Consider the following 16,849-nt stretch of genomic DNA (forward strand, 5'->3'; position numbering starts at 1 on the left):
ATGCATTATTTATCCAGCAAAGTGAACGTCGTCAGAATTGCCAGAATTGCGCTTTTTCTATCACCACGTCTCCAAGAAAAAATGTAATAAAAAGCTATTAAAAAGTTGTAGTACCAATAAAACTTATAGGACATCCTGCAAAAAATAAACCCTTGCACAATTATGTTGACAAAAAAATAAAAAGTTATGGCTGTCAGAGGATGGCGGTAGAAAATAATTTTAATTTTTTCTAAAAAAAGTAGTGCAGCAAAAAACAACAACTATATTTGGTATCATAGTAATCGTACTGACCCATAGAATAAAGTTATCATGTAGTTTTTGATGCAGTGTGTATGCTGTAGAAACAAGACCAGCCAAAAGATGGAGGAATTTCTTCTTTTTTTCCATTTCACTCCACTTGAAATTTTTTAAAGGTTTTTGAGTACATTATATGGTACATAAAATAGCATTAATGAAAAATACAACTCGTCTCACAAAAAAAGAGGCCCTCAGCCATCTATGATGATGAATAAATAAAAGAGTTATGATTTTTTAAAAGTGGGAAGGAAAAAATGAAAATGAAAAAAAAGGCCCACGTACTTGAGGAGTTAAAGAATTAAGGGAAGACACCAGTATTCAGTGAGAGGTTGAAAAGGTTTGTTAAAGCTATGATAAACACATTAGTACGGTTGGGAATGATTTGGGATGGGATTGCATCAAGCGCACAGATAGCTTGGTGTGATTTGGCGAGTAGGGCGGGGAAGGAAGTTAAAGGGGGACAGGATGGAGTAATTGTGCAGAAGGGTTACAGGGACTGTATTTTGAAGCTTTCTCTAATGTTGTCTAGAATGAGAATCATAACAGTTGGGGTAGTAAGATTCTGGACAACTTCCCATAATTGGAGAATATACAAGTTCTGCACTTAACCAGAAAGACAGTGAACTTATTGTCAGTGACCTATTATTCAAATCAAGTTTTTATGTTTTGTTTTTCACTATGTTTGAGTGTCAGAAAGGGCATTTTCATCACATTAAGGTATTCCCTATCTATAGGCTATGGGATGACTTTATGTTTGGTGGGGGTCCAATCTCTGGGACCCTTGGCAACCCCAAAGTTTCAGCCTTGATGTGTCCTGAAGTGTGGGTAACAAAGACTGCGTATGTGCACTTCTGCTCCATTCACTTTAAAGGGACCATGGGAGACCACCGGGCCAAGTTGGGACACATCGTGGATGAAACCTTGGGATAATTTGCTGTGGTGGGAATAGTCCTTTAAGCGTGAATACTCTTTTCAATGCAAGAACATTTTCCCCAGAAAAATGTCCAAATTACATTGACAACTATGTTCCATAATATCATAATCACATAAGTATTTGTACAAATTTACTTAACCTTGCAACAGAAATAGTACTATATTTGTCTTTCCTGGTCTTTCAAAGAAATTAGCCTTGATTCCCCATTAACATGTATTGTATATGCAAACTGTAATCCTTTGAGTTTAGTTCCAATCTAGTGTTTACTTGTCTACTTCTTTGGCCTCTGTTCAGTCTAAGCTAACCTTCATCATTTTGATGTTTCTTTTTTTTTTATTACATGCAAAATTTATTTACTATGAAAATCCACGGATTGGGATGATTACAAATTACCAGCTTTAAAAAGACATGGAGGTCATTATTGCCTATATGTGTCTTAACACATTCCTGCCTCCAATAGTAGCAATAAAATGGTAATAATTGGTTCAAATAGTGTTCTACCTCTATTTAAAGAAAGATTATATCTGTCATTATAAATTATTTATTAGAACACTTCCGACGAAACGGAAACACTGCATTATTCCAAGGGCCTAAGGCAGCAGAGAATGACAATTTCTCCTTGAATCTCTTCGTTATGTACCGCCTCTTCAGGCACAATAGTACTTCAGATTTGCTCCTTTAAACAACCCTACAACTAATTTATATGATCAGGCTAAACGCACAATTCCCACTATTCTCTATAGGTCCTTTATTGAACTCTGCTTCATGATCAAGTTCTTTTATCAGAAAACTGTAATTTAGAAAGGGCATTGCAGCTCAGACATACGCTATATAAATAATGCATTACAAAATTTGGACTTCTTGTATCTCATTTGTGCTGATTGATATTCAGAACTACAGAAGGGTGGCTCTGCTAGAATGAAAACTTCTAAGTGATGAGGCTGGAGGAAGCAATCAATATAACCTAGATCAGGAACACTGAATGCCCCAAATAACAGCTGTCTGTATACTGATCAGTGCAGAGATCTTGACTGTTTATGAGCAGAATAACTTGGTCTCCTGATGAGAACTACAAAAAGGCGCTCAAAATATCACAAATCAAAATCAGAAAATTGTATTTGAGCAATGGGAACACAAGAAGAATAACATATGGTTTGTGCAGAGAATTCCAGGAACAGATAAAATAATAAGAAGGAGGAAAAGAGAATTTTACAAGAATATTTTCATAATTTTCTGTTACGGCATAATTCTTAGAATATGACAAAAGTCATGATTGTTGAGGGAGTCCCGACCTCTAGGACCTCGCTAATCGGGAGAAAAAGACACTGCCTTCCCTTCAACAATACTCCTACGAAGTGGCAGTCTTGGCCACACACTGTTCTGGGGAACACTCAAGCAAGGACCCCTTTACACAGGCAGGTACCCCATGTGAACAGGGAAGTGATCAACCAACAAATTTCAGCTCCAACGCAAGCATAGAGGAGATACACAGTTGCAATCAAATTTGTTCAACCCCCATTGTGAAATTTACAAACTTTTAGTTGTTTGGGAAAAAACAATCAAACAGCAATTTAAATAGCTCAACACAACTATTATAACAAGCAGTACCTCTAAATTTACCACAAAATGCCAGTTTTAATTACTAGTAGAAGGATGAAGCCTACACTGAAAAGAACACCCTGCCTATAGTGAATCATGGCAGTGGCTCGGTGATGCTCTATGGATGCCTTGCTTCTGGCACTAGAAGCCTGCAACATGCAGAAGACATGATGGATTCAATCAAGGAAGTGCTAGGAAAAAAACATTATGCCTTCTGTGTGGAACTGAAGCTTTAGTGTCATTAGACCTTCCAACCAGGCTGTGATACCAAGCATACCAGAAGGCTTGGTTTCAGAAGAAGTCCTGGAAGATTCTGGATGGGGCCTTACAGTTACCTCACTTGAACCCCAAACAAAATCTTTGGTGGAATGAAGAATCCCATGTTGAATGGGCTAAGATTTCTCAGGAATGTTGTCAGAAATTGATGTCTGGCTATGCATCATATTTGCAGCACGTCATAAGAGGTGCTCTACTAAATACTCAAGATGCCTGTCATGAAGGGGTTCAGTAATTCTGAGACAGAAGTAGTCATTAAAATTGGCATTTTGTGTTGAGCTATTTTAATTGATCTTGTTTGCTTGTTTTTTGCAAATAGCTGATAGTTTAAAAACTTTGTACTGCATACTTTCATTTTCTGGAATGCCCCCTTAAGTAAATAAATTATTGAATTGACTGTACATACTAAGAAAGGAGGAAAATGTAAAGTTAAAAAGTAACAACTTAAGTGTACCCTGCGCTCCTTGCACAACTTAGGCGCCCACTAAAATGTTGACACCCCACCCAAAAGGTACTAATACAGCCCATCTGTGCCCCCACAAAGTCATAAAGCCATCTCTCTGCCTCCACCACCCCACAGCCTCAGGAGCCCCAACTTTCTAAATTCCAGCTAGCATTTCAAGCTAACCTTTCCTTCAGAAGCTTCATTCTCCCTAGAGCCGATCTGTGCAGAGCCTGTTCCTACCCCTTTTCTGCTGCAGGTACCGTACTTAGACAAGATAGGAGAAACAGCAGCCTCTGTGTAAGGGGTTAAATACTCATATATAAATCTATAAATATTAACGCTGTACTATGTTTCTGACAGGACCTTTGGAGAGAGGTCCCATGACTTTGTTAATTCAGATTTTTTTTTTTTTTGCTGTGGACTAACAGGATCTGAACTGCACTCTAATTGGCTGAAGAGCTGGGTATAAAAGAGAGGTCCTGTTCCTAGGCTCTAAGTAATTCAGCAGTTTCAGAGAATGCAGGAAAGAAAGAGCCTCAGTCAGAGAGAGCTACAGCAGAGCTAACCTGCTACCGGATTTGTGTATCCGAGATAGATAGGAAGCTCGGGTGATTTAAGCAATGCTCATTGACAGATACAGTCCAGGCTCCGGAGACAGATTCAGCTAATGCCAGAGGAGACTTTGGTGGCCCGATTACAGTGACAAACATCAGGTCCCAAAACTTCAATGGGATAAAGGACAATAGTGGTTACAGAGAAATTGGCAGCAAATATCAGAACAGCAAAGTTTCAGCTGTATGCGCAATAGTGAGTACCGCCGCCCCACATCATCTCTGATAGATTACATTATGTTGGACTCATCAGTGTATAGCCTCCCCAAAGATACTGTGCTAATCAGTTGTTCATTGGACACTGAATGTATATTCTAATCAGCGGGCTTTCTTTATTGGGTTAACTAAAGATTTTGAAAGACTTAAGGTCCATTTACACACAACGATTATCGCTCAAAATTAGTTCAAACGTTGGCAAATGAGTGATAATCGTTGCGTGTAAATGCGGCCTTCGTCACTTTTCATCTGAATAATGATTTTAAGGTGAGCTTAAAATCCATTGTTCATCCAGATAGAGATAACACAGACCGCATGCTGTGTTCTCAGCGGGTGCTGGTGATTACATTGTATTCTGTCGACAGCCCGTGCGAGAACAATGCAGCTGCCTGCAGAGCTCAGACTACATGCTGGGCTCTGCAAACAGCTCCCAGAGGCCTTTTTCTATGCAAATGAAGGAGATAAATTGTTAATGGACATTAGTGTCTATTAACACTTTACACAAAATGATCACTAAAACTGTCAATCTTAAAAATCGTTTGTCTTTGCGTGTAAACGGGCCTCAAGTTGCTCTCACTTCCACATATTATCTGTGGTGCAACTTTCCCCTGACCAGGGTAAACCATAAGTTGAATGTGATATTTCGAATGTGTACTCACAGCATTAAGTGCATTTCATCTATAGGGTACAGATTTATAGTGTTAGTAACCTGTTCCATTGTGTCCAAGTGATATTATTATCTGTTATTGCTATACTTTTCTTTATCTGATACATAGTAAAGTCTTGCTCGTTTAAAGGACCACTCTGGCAAAACATATGCCTGCCCCCTCACCTGATTTCCTATCACACTTTAGATGTATCCTCTGTGTATTGCAATCACTTCCAAACAGTGCAGCCTTCTGTCTGATGTTTGTCAGGCACCATCTTGATGTTGTTCTCACGGGGGAAGGAGAGCTGATAAACTCCCTCCCACCTGCGGCCGCTGCCATGGGCTGCCATGGGAACACATACAGCGGCCGATGTATCCCGGCCCAAAAGATAGTTCCAGGACTATCTTTTGGGCCAGACGTAAAAAACGCCCGGCGCTTTATTGGCCGTCCGGGCGCTTTTACGCCTCAGGAATATGGCCATGTGATCTGATGCATTGGAATCAAATGCATCAGATCCCAGCATATATCAGCCGGCCGTGAAAACGGACGGCTGATATACGCTCGTGGGAAAGAAGCCTTAACCTGTAGGTGAGTATTCTATTTGCAGTTGGTTATAGACATCACATAACTAGATGGCTAAATAATCAACAAATTTCACCATTAAAGGTGCATTCAGGGTGCGCATTCAGATGACTTCTTGCTTTTCATAAAGTAAGCCAATTTATTAACTACTTCTGTTTTGATGCTCATGACTTCAATACCTGTAAATGAGCTCTTTTCTGTGAATGATAACATTTCAGACCCAGCAACAAGCACACCTGTCTAGTCTAAAACATAATAATAATCTATAATAATCTTCATATATATAGTGCCAAGATATTCCTCTGCACTTCACAAATCAGAGGGTACATGACCAGACAAAATCAGACATTACATACAGAATAAAACTAATAATCAATTTAAACAACAGGAGTGAGGGTGCTGCTCGCAAGAGCTTACAATCTATAGGAGTGACCCAAGAGGTAAAAGTGTTTGTTCTGTACAATGGTCCAGCCATCATTTTCTAAATAAATTAGATGCAGGAGCCGGTCACTAGGTAGTATCTGTATATATACAGATATGAAGTTCATTAGGGTGTATGAAGGGTGGGGAATATTGTATGATGAAGAGATCATGTTCTGAGGGAAAATGTAGAAGGTGGATAAACAGGGAAGAGTTAAATAAGAGAATGGGATCGACGTCCCTCTAAGGGTGCCTTCACACTCGTGAATGTCAATAGAACGCTCTAATGTTAAAATCGCATCGCACAAAAATCGCAAAGCACAAACTTGTGATTTTTTTGCGATGTGTTTTTAACATTAGAAAGTCCTATTGACATTTGTGTTAAAAAAAACAGCGATATCGCGATCGCAAGTGTGAAGGCACCCTAAAGATGTGTTTTAGGACACACTTAAAGCTGTGGGTATTGGGAATTAAGCTGTTTGTATGGGGTAGCTCATTCCAAAGAACTGGTGCAGCTCTAGAAAAAAACTTAGAACGAGAATATGTGGTTCCGATCAGAGGCGTAACTTGAAGCTTCTGGGCCCCAGTGCACAACCTGTAAAAGGGCCCCCAATTATAATGCTTTATTCGTAGTACAGGGCTCCCTATATGGATAAGAGAGGCATTATGGGCCCACTAAGGCTCCTGGGCCCGGGTGCAACTGCATCCGCTGCATTCTCTATAGTTATGCCCCTGGTTCCGATTGTGGAAGAACTTATGGCCCGTTTACACGTAATGATTGTAGCTCAAAATTCATGCAAACGAACGAAAGTGAGCGATTATTGTCATGTCTAAACATGAGCCAACGACTGAATGACTAACGAGAATTGTGTACTTCTCATCCGTCGCTCAGTTTCAGCCAGCATAAAAATCATTGTTGGCTTGTTCGCTTCTCGTTATATAGAACCACTCTCTGCCCAGTGTATCACATAGAAGTGAGAAGTGAACAATTCTCAAGGATGATATGCCTGTCTAAACATTCTGCACGAACGTGAATAATTGTCAATGAGTTAACGGTGACATCACTTACTCGTGCACTCGTTCAAACAAGAATCGGCTTGTGTAAAAAGGGCATTAGGCTGAGATCATTAGCAGAATGCAGTGCATGGGCAGGGCGGCAGACAGAGATAAGGGAGATATACAGAGTGATGCCCCACTGGTCACACATGAGTAGTAAGTATAGAGGATGCAAAATATTACTTAGTGCTATTGTAGGAAATATAATTTAAAGGGGTTGTTTTATGAAGACCGAACATCATAGAAGGGGTTCTGGCCTAGTACCTCCTTTCTTTGAGCCTGAATGTAGAGCCGCTGTGTATGAGTGATACCTGTTTTGACAGTTTTGAGCCATCCTTGCATTACAAAGACAGCCATTCAGCTCCCATTGAATACTACCGTAAAGTTGGCCACAGCTTCCTACTGCAAAATCTGCTCTTTGCTTGTGGTACTAGGACTGGGACCAGAGATGATCACCACAGTGCTGCATTCTGAAACAGGCTGCATTCAGATGAGGCAACCTCTTTAAATTGGTTGTCTGAGAAATTCAGGAAATGTGCTAAAATAACAAAATAAGCTATTCTCACCAATATAATAATCCCCCATGGCTACGGTAATACTAACGCATGGTGATGCATTGCAATATCAGACACACCCTATATACAGACGTAGAAAAAGTGAGGAGATGAATGTCTAGAGACCAAAAAAGCCTTAGAAAGGGCTTTGAAGAATGAATGAACTGTGGAGGGACTGCCAACCCGGAGAACCCACCAAAGTTCCTAGAAGTGATGTCCCACCCAGCGTGACTGAAGAATGAGTTCTCTCCGAAACACTTAGGCCTCATGTCCACGGGGAAAATCGGGCCCGCTATGGATTTTACATGTAGAATCTGCAGCGGGTCCCTCCTGCCCCGCGGACGTGAGCGCTGAAAATACAAATAAATAAGAATTTACCTATCCGTAGCGGGCGGCGAAGCTCTGCTCTTCCTCACGGCCGGATCTTCTTTTTCGGCCGGCGGATGAATTCCTGACGCCGGCGGCACGTCGCCGGCACGTCGTCGGCGTGCCGCGCGCATGCGCCGGGCACATCCGCCAAGCCGAAGCAAGGGAGATGCGGCCGTGAGGAAGAGAAGAGCTTCCCGGCCCGCTGCGGGTGAGTAAATGCTTTAAATTCCTATTTTAGGTCTCCCGCGGATCCGGACGGCTTCCATAGGCTTCAATAGAAGCCCGCGGGAGCCGTCCCCGCGGGAGACCCGCACGAAAATGGAGCATGGTCCAGATTTTTTCATGCTCCATTTTTTTTAAAATCCATTTTATTGACGATCCGCGGGTATTTATCTACCCGCGGGTGGTCAATGCATCCCTATGGGGTGCGGATCTGCGTGCAGGTAATCCGCTGCGGATCCTAAATCATATTTTGCCCGTGGACATGAGCCCTTAGCCTAGGCTGGTTTTTAATACTTAAATAAAAACGAAGTTGGATAATACATCCTACCGTCCCACTTTCTTTTCGAGAGAGTTGCGCCTATCTGCCAGTCTTTTCATTCTATAGCTCTTCTATATACAGATGTGGCACTGTTTTTTGGAAAAACAGCAGACCCTTTTTTCTAGTCTAGGAAAGTTTCTTTAACAAAGGAAATAAAGATCATTTCTTCCACCTTGCAGTACATTTTGTAATAGCTTTTAGAGCAATGATTTAGGAGATCTGCAACATAAGCAGCAATGTGTGAATTACACGGAGTTGTTTTCCATGACATAACCTCCTTTTCTGGAATAATATGCAGTTCTGTAGTTAATTATATCACCATATTCAGCTTTAAAATAATCCCTTAAAAGAATGGAGCAATAAGTTAGAAAATACTTATTAGGAAGATCTGAAGCTGATCGCGCGTGCTGCCAGAAATGTCAACACTTATATGGAATAAATTATATTTACTGAGGGGGAAAACAACTTTCCAGGAAGAAGGAAATAGACAGCCTACAGTGCAAATATTTGCACGTAATTAAAGCAGTGATGCCAAAGGCAGTGTCTACCAGTCAAAGGCAGTGTTTGCCACAGGAGTATCGTCATTGTATGTTGCGTGTGCAACACGCGATGCCAATAGCCCATTGATTTGCATTGAGCCACTCACACCTGCAATTATTTTACACATGTATCACAGCGGCTGCACACGAGGCTATGTGCAAAAATGCTCACCACAACGCAACATATTTGTACATGAACAATGTTTGAGAAGGTAGATTTTCACCTGTGTCAGCGCGTACTTTTGGCGCACACAGTGCCAGATCACACGCGTGCATGACACACCCTTTCCATGTATTTAATGGCTATTTAAGCCTAATGAGATCCAGATTTGTTCTATTCTTCACGTTTTACACAGTATCACACCATTCCCCTTGTGAATTTGCGCACCTCTCATGGATTTCAATGGGATTGTTGCTGCGCAGAACGCAGAAAGATAAAGCAGGTCCTATTTTTTACTGTGCACAAAATGCGCTCATGAGACTGAACCCATTGAAATCAATGTCTTCTAATGTCTGTGTTTAGTGCATGAATATTTTCTGCATGCAAATTCACATTCACGTGCGAATTTTACATGCGGAAAAATGCCTGCGGCGAAAATTATAGGACACAACAATTCGCAGAACGCATGTAATTGCGTTCTACGGCAAACTAGTGTTCTGTGTATGTGGAACCGCATCCAGGGGTTTCAACTTGCGCTCAATGGGGCCGGCTGCAACAGCGCCGACTACATTGAGAACATATACTGAAGATCGTGATCCTCTGCCATAGCTGTCACAGCTGTGGCAGAGGAGAACGATGTTCTCCCATTGAATTTAATGGAGCCGGCAATACAGCTAGCTCCACTGAAAGCAATGGGCTGCCAGCAAGCGCTGTAGTAATTTTTGGGGAAGGGCTTAAAATATAAGCCCTTTCATGAAAACCATCCTAAAAATGCTCTCAGTAGTATTCAGCAGGCGGGGATTTAAAATCCCCACCTGCTGAATGGGCTGCCTCTGTTTGGCTGAGCATTGTGACCAATCAGAGGCAGCTCTCAGCTATTGAATGACAGCTGAGAGCTGCCTCTGATTGGTCCCTGCGCTCAGCCAATCAGAGGCAGCACTCACCCTTTCATGAATTCATTGCAACCGTTTTCTAAAATTGCATTTTAGTTGCACAGTTTTGCAGCTCAAATATCAGCTGAACTGACATATTATTCTATAACTTCAAAGGGAATCTTTCACCACATTTATAAAGCCCTATCTCTGGACATAATAAACTAACAGATACCCTGATGGCAACACTAGGTTACTAAATTGTTAGGTATCCAACTTTTCATAAAATCTGTGTTTCCGTGCTGCAACATGTAGTCTGAGATATTCAGGATCTGCAGTTGTCAGGACCCTTTCATGATTGCTTGACTAATTTATTTTTATACTATGTCAATGCACCAGGGTGGTGAGTCTTCGGTTGAATGCACACGAGCGAAAATTCCGCTGCGAGACTTCCCGCAGAATTTCCACCAGTACCCACTGCCATATGATTGCATTGGTTTATGTGATCCTATGCAGAGAGCCGTGATTTGACCGCGTGAAACAAATGTGCCCAAACAGAAACGTCACTGCTCATGCGCCGGCTCTGCTCTGCGCATGTGCGGCTGTGCGCCAGCTGGCACATCGCAGAGCAGAGAGAAGACACCAGACAGGTAAGCGAGAGGTCACTGCAGGGTCACGGCTCGCCTCCTGAGAGAATTCTCGCAGCGGGATCCAAACTGGCCATCTGCATTCACCCTTCGGCTGCAGCTTATGAATATCCTGGACTACACAGCATTTACACAAGACTATCAGAAATATTTACGCGCGTCAGCAAAGAAACTAATGTTAAGAAAGGTCAACAGCTAAAGGCCCAATTAGGTGCCCTACACTCGTCCCCGTGTATCCTCGCTCCCGTACTGTTACACAGGAGCGAGTATCACTGGATTGCTGACAGCACGGCCAGCAGGGAGGTATGGCGGCTGGAGGAGATTTCTCTCCCCGCTCTCCACCGCCCCTCTCCATTCACTGTAAGCCTGGAGTTCTCCCACACTCCCAGATCGGATGACAGACGCGGCGGAGGAGTAGGCATCATCCTCTCGCCCAACTGTACCTTCCAGGTCATTCTCTCAGCTCCCTCACTTACCTTCCACTCCTTCGAAGTCCACACCCTGCGACTCTTCCGCCCACTGTGCTTGCGTGTTGCAGTTATTTACCACCCCCCAGGTCCCACCCGCCTGTTCCTAGACCACTTCGTTGCCTGGCTCCCCCACTTCCTATCCTGTAAAATCCCAACCATCATCCTTGGTAATTTCAGCATCCCTACTAACGACCCCAGCTCCTCATCTGCCTCCCGGCTTTTAACGCTTACCTCCTCTCTTGGTTTATCACTAATCTCTGACTCCCCCACTCACAGAGATGGCAACACTCTCGATTTAGTTTTCCTCCGTCTCTGCTCTGCCTCTCACTTTACTAACTCCCCCTTCCACTCTCAGATCACAACCTTCTCTCTTTCTCCATCAGGCACCCTAGCATCTCCCCTGACCCTCCTATCTATCGTATCTCTAGGAACCTCCAGTCCGTCCGCACTAAACAGTTTGCCAAGACCATTCAGTCCTCCCTGTCCCCTATCTCTCTCCTCCCCTGCCCTAACCTGGCAGCCGAACACTACCACACCACCCTCAGTCGTGCCGTGGATGAAGCGGCACTGCCCGTGACTCGGGTCGTTAAACGCAGACCACAACAACCCTGGCTCACGTCCCAAACGCGCTTCATCCAGCAGTGCTCTAGATGCGCTGAGTGGCTGTGGAGAAAGTCAAAGCTGCCAGCAGACTTCCTCCACTTCAAATTCATGCTTAAAACTTATAACGTAGCCCTTCACCAGGCCAAACAAGTTTATTTCACCTCCCTTGTCTCCTCACTATCCCACAACCCCAAACAACTCGTTGAGACCTTCCACTCCCTCCTCAGCCCCAAAGAACAGGCCCCTGTGACAGACCTGACTGCTGGAGAACTAGCTGCCTATTTCAAAGCAAAAATTTGACAACATTCGAAAAGAAATCTCTGAAAACTGCATTGTTAGCCCCGATCCCAGTTTCCTCAGCACTGCATCTAGCACCTACTCACTTTCTATGTTAGAACCAATGACAGAGGAAGAAGTCTCCAGGCTCCTTTCCGCTGCCCGTCCCACCACCTGCGCTAGCGACCCTCTCACCTCCTCCGATCCCTTTCCCCAGCTCTCATTACTCACCTCACCACAATCTGCAACTTCTCCCTAACCTCTGGCACTTTCCCCTCCTCATTTAAACACTCCATCATATCCCCTCTGCTTAAAAAACCAACCCTGGACCTAACTGATGCTGCCAACTACCGACCCGTCTCAAACCTCCCCTTCATCTCCAAATTACTAAAACGCCTGGTCTACTCCCGCCATATACACTTTCTCTCTGACAACTTACTCCTCGTCCCCCTCCAGTCTGGTTTCCGCTCTCTACACTCGACTGAAAATGCCCTTACAAAAGTAACAAATGACCTGATGACTGCAAAGTCAAGAGGTGACTACTCCCTACTAATTCTCCTTGACCTGTCTGCTGCATTTGGCACTGTTGACCATAACCTCCTTCTCACTATGCTCCGCTCTATTGGTCTAAAGGACTTTGCTCTCTCCTGGTTCTCTTCCTACCTCTCTGACCGCTCTTTCAGTGTCTCCTTTGTTGGTTCTACCTCTGCTCCAATACCATCTTTACACTGATGACACCCAACTATACACCTCTTCTCATGAGATCCCTGGACCATTCCTCCAAAATATCACCGACTCTTTGTCCGCTGTCTCTAACACTATGTCCTCCCTTTCTCTCAAATTAAACCTCTCTAAAACTGACCACCTTGTCTTTCCACCTTCCAACCAACCTCCCCTCAACATCTCCATTCCAGTGTCTGGCACCATCATAACCCCCAGACGGCATGCCCACTGCCTTGGGGGTCACACTGAACTCTGACCTCATCTTTACCCCCCATATCCAATCTCTGACCCAAACATGCCACATGCACCTCAGAAATATTGCTAAAATACAGCCGTTCCTAACCACGGACATGCTAAACACACTCGTGGTCGCCCTCATCCACTCCCGGCTTGACTACTGCAACTCGCTACTCATCGGCCTCCCCCGCACTAGACTCGCTCCACTCCAGTCCATACTAAATGCGGCAGCTAGGCTCATTTTTCTATCCAGTCGTTACTTAGACGCCTCTGCATTATGCCAGTCGCTGCATTGGCTGCCCATCCACTGCAGAACTAAATCTAAACTCCACTACCTCACTCACAAAGCTCTGCATGGCGCTGCGCCAGCATACATCGCCTCCCTCCTGTCAGTACATTATCCAGCCCGCTCACTCCGATCGGCTAACACACTCAGACTAAACACCCCTGTAATATGAACCTCACATGCTCGCCTACAGGACTTCACCAGAGCAGCACCCATCCTCTGAAATGCTCTACCCCAAGGCATACAGACAATTCCCGATGCACGAAATTTCAGACGTGCCTTAAAAACGCACCTCTTCAGGGAAGCATACTAAATCTCCTGTCCTATTGGGCCCCTCCCCATTTGCCTTCTAATAATTGATCTACGCAGGAAATCCCCTATTGCCTGTGTTCCCCATGCCTTGCTTCTCCCCCCACCCCTTGCACCTCCTGTACCACCCCCAATCCATTTGTGTCAAACCCACTGTACCTCACATTGTAATTGTATTGTTTTGCATTTATCCATGCCTGAAAGCGCTGCGGAATAAGTTGGCGCTATACAAATAAAGATTATTATTATTATGTTGCCATAAAGGGTTTGTCCCACTTGAGAACATTGATGACTTATCCCCAAGATAGTGTCCCAAAACAGATAACCAGCAGCACAAACCTTTCAAACTGAAATCAGTGAGGCAGACATGCACAGGCCAAAGGATAGTGAACAAACAATCCTGATAGAATACAATACGAATAGATGAGGCAGCAGACGGTGCAATATCCCAAAAGCTTGACATAGACCCCAAGTGGGTCGAAGCGTTATTGCTTTTATTTGTTGCAGAGGAATAAAGAAAATTGGGGAATATTGCATTGCACCAACTGTCTGTCATCCGCAAGATAGGTCATAAATCACTTATTAACACGGGTCCATCGCTCGGGACCCCTGCCAGTTAGCGATTCCCCCGGGATGGTGCTGCTTTGTTGCCAGAAGCAGACAGCTCCATACATTCTGCAATGGCTTGTAGTGGTACTGGAGGCTGACTCACATTGAAGTGAATGTGACTCAGATTGCACTACCATTCTGGGCCACTGCATGTACAGAGCTGTTGGCTGCCGGCAACAAAGCAGCTCTGTACATTAGAACACTGGCTCAGGGAAAAAGCAGACTCCGCTGATCATCATGTTTTCAAGTGGGACAACCCCTAATGCTAAGTTTCTACCATTTAGTAATACTATTTTCAAACTTAATATCATATGTACAGTAGCGGGTGATCCAACCCTAATGCATTACAAGGCTTTTTTCACACCTGTGCTTGTAGTTCAATTGTTCAGCTCTGTCCTTGGAGCTGAACAATGAAAATACTGAAACTGCTGAATCAGGCAGACGTGACCCTTTAACTATAATGGTGTCTATCAGGCTTTCAGCATGCTAGCCTAAATTTTCCACACAAATACTATAGCATGCTTCCCAATTTTGTTTGGGATTTCATGAAGCCTCTGATGCAGATGTAAATGAAGCCTAAGCATGTATAACACTTGCATCTGCAATGAATATACTGTTTACACAAGCTAAATTTTCAGACTGGGCAGAGCTGGGCGCTTTCTCGCCCAAGTCAACCATCTACACTTTGCATAAACACACATTTAGTACTTAAAGGGACTTTCCATAACATAATTTTGCTTCACAACCACTCTGTCCTGCCCTGTTGCTGCTAATCAGGACAAGTGACTGCTGCTGCCAATCACTGGCTGTAGAAGGTCACTGCTGTGGTCAGTGATTGGCCGCAACAGTCACATATCCTGGTAAGCAGCAACCAGGAAGGACAAAGTGGTTGTGAAGCAATTTAAAGTTGTGGGAAAACTCCTTTAAGGGAACCTGACACATAATTAAGTTATGATGCTATTCAGTAAGGTTACGGGGAGCCAGGGGATGTACTCTTTTATACTTACTTGCTCCCTATGTCTATGGCAAAATGCGTGCACAGAGATCCAGGAAGTAGGAGAGTATAAAAGATACATCCGCCAACTCCCTGTCACATCCCACACAGCACCATAACTGTGTTTATGGTGCTATTCAGTCGTGGCAGGTTACCTTTAAAGGGGTTTCATCAGAGACCATCCTACTGCAACCTCTGAGATGTATGGAACAGTAATAGGACACTTATAATTTTCTATGGGGTCCTTCTGTATCTCTGTATACATCCAAGTTTATGTGGAAACATGCAAAGTTTTTTCTCTTTGATTCTGTATGACATTTAACAGACAAATAATGTCATGTGACACCAGATGTTATATAGGTTTCTAAAATATGTCTCATACATGGCACTATATGGATCACTATATGATGGTCCCTGCAACTTTAAGGAACATAATTGAGAAGCAGCAGAGATTGTGTCCATTGTATAAAGTAGTTTACTACAAAAAGTTGGCATCGTGTGTATGCTATACTATTGCCATCTATATGCAAACATTTCAGACACAGAGCTTGACTACAATGTTCTCCAATGACACTGCTGACAGCAAGTGCAGAAAACTTCTTCCCCATGATCACTAAGCTGACATCTTCCCAGCTCTGAGTTCCCACAGAAACATTTACATACAGTATATGTGAATTCTATTACTAGCTCTATTTGCAAGATTTTTTTTTACATGCTGCAGATTTAAGATTTGGTGCTGCATTTAATCAGAAGCAAAGTGATTTCATTAATTGACTGAAACCTCTAACATAAGCTGCACAAACAACATACAACCCTTCTGCCACTAAGGGATGTTTCAAAAAGACAAAATACAAGGCTGCAACAATGTATATACTGTTAATAAAATTCAAGATGAAATTCTTTAGTTACGATTCAAAGAATCTAGAAAAAAAGAGCTCAGAATAATCTGCAGTACTAGAATGCAATGTCAGTTCAATAATACATGCTGGTTGTAACAATACTGTTAATTGCAATTAATTATAATTAAATATTACACTACTTCAGTTACTTACATATAAGAAATGCAGAACTGAGAGAGGAGTAGGAGAAATCAGCTTCAGTCTTCTCCAAGTAATCAGGTCGAGTTAGACAGCAAAAGCATGGCAGGCAACAGGTTATACCCCAGAGCAGCGAGGAAGTTAACTTAAAAACACTTCCTAATAACAAATAATACCTCTGAAGCTCTATCATCCATGAGGGCAGATTCTGTTGGCAGGGGGGCTGTAATCACCTATGCATTGTCTATGCCTAGTCCACAGGTCTGCACAGTTCTAAGGGAAAGTGTGTGCAGACAAGACTTTCCACTCTGATAGTTCCAGCCACGACTGGCAGCATCGTCTGCTTTCTCTCTAAGCTGATTGGCGGTTTATAGAGTTCCAGTGTAGTGTACAGATCTCCCCCTGTGGGTATCAGTCAGCTGTGTGTGCTTTATGCTTACATTCCCAATTCAGGTTGCTAACAGGATTCAAACATGTGAAAAAGATCAGGATTGTCAGACTACTGCTTCGATACATTCTTTTTAATTTGTTGTAGCT

General features: G+C 43.2%; 1 protein-coding gene across 1 annotated transcript in view; it reads right to left on the reverse strand.

The window, feature by feature from the left end:
- Nucleotides 1-16,407, reverse strand: part of LOC136577618 (pinopsin-like) — a 178,438-nt gene extending 162,031 nt beyond the window's left edge. The window contains exon 1 of the mRNA XM_066577539.1: nt 16,328-16,407. The gene's annotated coding sequence lies outside the window, so the exon portion shown is untranslated. The remainder of the gene's footprint in view (nt 1-16,327) is intronic.
- Nucleotides 16,408-16,849: the final 442 nt, after the last annotated feature.

This window comes from Eleutherodactylus coqui, chromosome 1, assembly GCF_035609145.1.
Source record: "Eleutherodactylus coqui strain aEleCoq1 chromosome 1, aEleCoq1.hap1, whole genome shotgun sequence".
NCBI classification, from domain to species: domain Eukaryota; kingdom Metazoa; phylum Chordata; class Amphibia; order Anura; family Eleutherodactylidae; genus Eleutherodactylus; species Eleutherodactylus coqui.